Below are 6,000 nucleotides of genomic sequence, written 5' to 3'. Positions count from 1 at the left end.
TAGGCGCTATCCGTTTCACGCTGACCGCAATGACCGTCACTGTGTTTGATGCAATGCGAGAGTATTCGTGCAGTATTGTAGGCGCTAATATGTGTTACATGCCGATCGCCGCGCCGAGGGCTTCTCCTTTTCATCTCAAGTCCTCGTTATCATTCCTCTCTAAGTCGCGCCGTTCCAGGCCAAATTGCGTGTTTGGTTTCTCTCTTAACTCGACTAATTGAAGGTATTGTCTCTTGTATCACTAAGAGACGACAAAATTAGAAATTAATACACTCTCAGTAAATGAGAGATTTTGTCGCCTTTTCTCGTTTGTAATGTTTTTGTCTGAATCCGATTTTTTTTTATACCTACTTTTAAAAAAATTGCAAATTTTTGCCGCCCCTTAGATTTGCCGCCACGGGCCGCGGCCTATGTGGCCACCCCCTTAATTCGGCCCTGAGGGTGAAGTCGCAAGTTTTCCAGCGTAATTTCTCTGATCGAAACCCACTCTCTTACATTTGCAATTGATCAATCATAATCTACGCAACCGAATGAAACTAATTAAATAAAAAATTAAATTCAGATTCACCACCTGTGTTCGAAACTCATCTTTGAGTTTTAGGAGCCATGTGGCGCATCAAGCCCGATTTTGAGGCGCCATTAAAGATTTTTTAGGGGCCAAAATTAACTTTTTGCCTATAAATTACGGCGCATTTAGTGAAAAGTTAGACGCAAAATGTTTTCGTGAGAGAACTAGTGAGTAGTTGAATAACTTGGGGAAGACAAAAGCACTTAGAATGAAATCGTGAAAAATATAGAAAAAGTACCAACAATCGAAGAAGAAAAATGAGAAATTTTGAATAATCACCTGATATGAAAATTCAGATTTTTAGGGAGAAATTTTTAGGGGCCACGTTGGCGTAGAGCCTTCATTTTTTAGGCGCCATGGCCGATTTCTTAGGCGCATTTGGCGCGTTGGCGCCTGTGAGTTTCGAACACTGTATCACCACAATACATTTTCATCTTCATAGGCGCCTTTTTACCACCGGTTTGAAGCGTTGTTGTAAAACTTAGTTTATAAGTGAGTATGATAGGGTCATCGTTGCATTATTATTCTGTTCCTAGGCTGCTTGAGTGTATGAGGTTTGATTAATATTTTAATGTGAATCTAAAACGGTATCTACAAAATAAAAATTGGCCGAATGGCATGATAAACGATCAGTACGTAGCTGATGGTGAAGGGGGCGGTTGTGTATGCGGCGGAGTCGAGACGAAATCTTGATCGAGTAGGGCAAAAGGCAGTCCTATCCGGTGCCGCTCCATCCTGCCCAGTCGTATTCTGCCGTAAATTTTTCTTGAGTTGAGCCCCATTTTCCATATAACTCAATGTGATTCAGAGCTCACGTGAAAATGCTGATACCTTCTTATGTCGAAGGCGCGACGATGAGACTGACCACAAATGGATACTCGGACGCTGGAGACTTGAGAGGGAGAACGTCATTCACGTCCCTCCATTCATTCATCCGTTTGTTCTCTCTTATTCCCTTACTCATTCATTCATATTGCGGCTACGTCGCGGCGATCTGGTCGTTGGTGGGAACCGCTCCGTTGGTAGTAGATTTGATATTCAAAAAACACCATTGACGCCACTTATTATTATCTTAAGATAACTTTTTCTGTACGAGTACCCGAGCAGTTTGAACTCTTTTTGCGAATGATGGGTTAAATTTTTTTTAAAAACAGCAGCCCGTGACAATGGTGATGTAAAAAACATAGGAGAAAAAACGGAAAACAAGGCTAAAAATTACACATAAAAACTCGAGACGTTTCGGCCCAAAACTGAGCCATTTTCAGGCGGAAGTATAAAAATAAAATATAAAAATTCCAAGCAGAAACCTGCAGACTAGAATGGCCCAGAAAATCGTTCAAATTTCTGGGCATCAGAATTCGATTTTCAGACAATATTGCACGCAATTTAATTTAAAATATCTGAAAATTTCAAGGAAAAATATGCATGAGTGTCGTCAAAAATACTTGTTTTATAAAGGGAAATTTGTCAACTCTCGAATGTTCATACGGCGTTTTTTCTTAGCACGGCAGCAATGTTGGGATTAAGATTTACATTCTTACCGTGGCGTTAAAGTCTCCGAGTTTTGCCCAATCCAGGCGTTTGAGCTGTTCGTCATCAAACAAGGGGGCTACTAAAGTATTTCGTAAAGCATTTAGGCAGACTTTTAACCCCCCCCCCCCCCCACCTCCACTACCCATGTAAGCCACTCTTTAAAAAATCTCTCACCCCCACCCCGCTTTTGAATAACGTAAAATTAGGTCACGAAGAAGAACAACATAAAATAAAGACTTGCGTTACTGACTATTGATTGGGAAACTGGGCGCCTAAGCTCAAATTTGAACCCAGTATTCCCACGACATAAAAGCATAAAACTAAAAAAATTTAATAAGTTGGCGAGTTTTTAGGAGAGTTATCTTGTCTACAATAAATTCGCCGGCAGAGATCATTCGACTTATATGAGGGACGTTCGCTACCTTGCCTTCATGCTTCGGTCCGGGCAAGACGGGTGTACTGTAAATTGACGGTAAAACTTCAATAATGCAAATGCTCGAAAATTGTGGGAAAATATCCTGAAATTCAGAAATCATCAATTGGACGTATTTCTGCCAAACAGAATTATGTGCATTACGCACTGGAAAAACCACATTGGATCCACATTGGATCTAGAGTCCAGATTCTTAAAAACATCGATAAGAAAAAGTACTCTTGATTCAATTAGAATCTAGCTTAAATGAAGAACCAAGCCTCTTAATTTAAGCGGATTCCGTTTTGATTCAAGCAAAAATCCGTTTGAGTCAAGAGTATTTTTTCTTGTCAATGTTTTCAAAAGTCTGGACTCCAGATCCAATGTGTTTTTTTTCAGTGTATATTCTTATTGTTCTCAGGGCTCATGTCTTAATGCTTATAGTTCCGTTTGGCAGAAATACGTCCAATTGACCGACCGATCATCGAATCACTTTTCAAAGCACTGGAGAACCACCTTTAGCTCTTCGCACCTCCATCTATTATAGTACGTGAATAGGGCCGCAAGCTCCCGAAGGCACAACTCTCTTCGAGTCGTCAAATGAAGATTGAGAGTAGCGCTTTTCTTCTTAGGCCCGAGAGAGGTGTATAATAAGAAATCGAGATGACTAAGAATCGGAACGGATCGTGCTCTGCGGTGATGCGGCTCAGCATTCAGACCTAATAAAACCGCGGACGGAAAAAAAGCAAGAAAATCGTAATTGAATTTCATAATAATCATTCACAAAGAGGAAGAGCAAATAAACGTCTATTTGAAAAATATGCCTCGAAGTCGCCGCCCGCATGGGACTATCGCCGGGCGGCTAAATAACTCGACGCTCTCATTTCCGACCGGCTCCGATAGGTGCGGTCCGCTCGTCAGGGCTTCAACTCATAGCGTACGCAGATGAAACGATGACGTCACGATATTTTGGGGCGTACCTCTTGTTTGAATTGGATTTTCGTAGAGCGGAGCAGCAACGCCGCACAGTGGATCGAGTCAATAGGAGAGGTCGGACAAAATTTGGAAAGTTTAAACGCTTATAACTCCGTTGAAACAAAATTTTGAGGTTCTAAAAGTGGTTCCCTTGGTTTTCTCGTGAAATTTTCTACCTGAAGCACCCCTTGAAATGTAAAATGTGACGAAATGAACACCAAAATTTGCAGTTTTAATCAAACATTTCATGTCCGACCTCTCTAATTGACTCGATCCACTGTACGCCGGAGCGGAGTGAAACGGTGCCGCTCGGAGCCGGAGCCCGATTGTTCTCGAAATAATTTCAAATGAAAAATGATAAAACCGCAGGAAGGGTTTTGATCAAACTCGGATCCATGATCGTCGCGTCGCGGCAGCGGTGGCGAAAAACCACACAAACTTGTTGCTGCTCCTTTGCTGAGACAAAACGCCCCTGCCCCAGCAGAGACGACTAGAAATTAGAGCGCGTTTCTCCCCCTCCCCTCCTCGCTTCTCTTCACCCATCGCTCTTATTATCTCGTGTACATTTCATTTTGCCGTTGGAGAAAGAACGTAACTCCAGCTCGGTGTTGCCAAATTTCCCTCGCAACCAGGCACAGTTAGAGTCCCTTTATACCCAGAGTTAAGACAACTCGATTATCAGCTGACTAGCAGCCGGCCTCGGCTAGCCATGGAGGCACAAAGGAGTGCACCCAAACGAACGATATGGAGGGATAAGGATAAGGAATCCTGCGATGTCTGTCATCCAAAAACAACAACATCAACAAAATTGATCAATTAAAAAGAAATTGAGATTGGTTTGTGAAAAATTGCTTAATCTATTTTCATTTCGGACCGATGGAAATAACAATTTACCCTTGATAAACCACAATTAGGTAATATTTTCATTATTTTTGTTCACATTCGAGTCACCGCCATCTTGGTGCACTCATTTGTGGCTCCATGAGCGAGAGAACCAATCAGAATTGGATTTTTTTTTAGGCCACTTTCAGCCCAACCAAAAGTGAGTTGTCGTAACTCTGGGTATAAAGGGACTCTAGGCACAGTAACCTCGCATAGTAACCAGGAACATTTTGGGGATTCCTTACTTGATGAATATAGGCTCCAATGTAGTCGAGACGAAGGGGACGCCCAGTGAAAGGGTGGCGACAGGTGGTTTTAGAAGAAATAAGGGTTTGTCAAATCCCTGAAGGGCTTTGGGAGGATAGGGGACTTTTGCGGCTAGGTGTCGCAGAGCGCCAAGGAGCGCTATTAAAGTGGCTTTACACCTACATACATGTAGTCGAATAGTTGTATATTACCGTGAAATCGCACCTTCACTGGGACACTCAAAAATGGCTCACTCTAAGAGTCGAGCTAATTTCCAGCTCATTTTGTTCAAGATATACTTAAGCTCAATACACATACTCGTGAAAATCAATTATACTCATAATCTGGTTGAATTGCCTGCTTCATGAAAAACTGACTGGCAAGATAAACACTTGGTTTTGTATAAGCATGACGTTTGTCGGACAAGAGGATGAATACCCGACACTTCATAATATGACACTCATCACTAAGTTAAAGTTGTCTGCTCAGTGAGAATGTCAAACTTCATAATGAATCTCGGTAAGTCAAATGAAACTTTGACACAATGTTGACTCGATCTCACTCTGAAGTTGTGCCGTATCTCCATTTCTGTGCGAGCCCTGTTGTTCATAAAACTTTATGCTTTCTAGGGCTCTTATGGAACCACAGAGACGCCTTTACGTCAAAGGGACGTCAGAGTGACATGTCTCCCTTTTGATGAAGAAGATCCATGCCCAAAACAGCCGTGCTAAGGAAGAACACCGTATGGGCATTCGTGAGTTGCCAAAATTCCCTTGATAAAACATATATTTTTGACAACAATCATACACATTTCTGCCGTGATAAGGAAAAACGCCGTATGAGCCTTCAGGCGTTGCCAAATTTCTTTTGATAACATACGAATTTCCTGGTAAACTTATAAACATTTTTCCTCCAATTTTTCAGATAATTTTGTTTGCAATTTCACCCTAAGTCCCTGAGAATTTCAAGGAAAAATAATCATAACTTTCCTAAAAAATAAACATTTAATTGAAGGAAATTTGACAACTCTTGAATGATCATACGGCGTTCTTCCGTAGCAAGGCAGATTTTTCCTTGAAATTTTCAGGTATTTCAGATTCAATTGCGTACAAAATGGTCTGAAAGTTTTGGAAAGTAATATTCACAAAGGAGATGTTGCATGTGTGAAGAATTTGCGATTTGACTGTTGATTCTAATGTAAATGTTCGCGAGAAACACGATGGTGCCACTGGTTTTCTCTGAAATCATCTCCCGAGCTCAAAAAAAAGCTCTCAAGTTGAGGCCAAAATGGAGGGGATATCCTACCCTGCCCTGAGAGTCCACCTCTACATCAAAACAAACTCTCCATGCAAAGATAGGGTGCAAATACATTGACAGGGCTACA

The sequence above is a fragment of the Bemisia tabaci genome, chromosome 2, assembly GCF_918797505.1.
Source record: "Bemisia tabaci chromosome 2, PGI_BMITA_v3".
Lineage (NCBI taxonomy): Eukaryota > Metazoa > Arthropoda > Insecta > Hemiptera > Aleyrodidae > Bemisia > Bemisia tabaci.
This window is presented reverse-complemented; position numbering follows the sequence as displayed.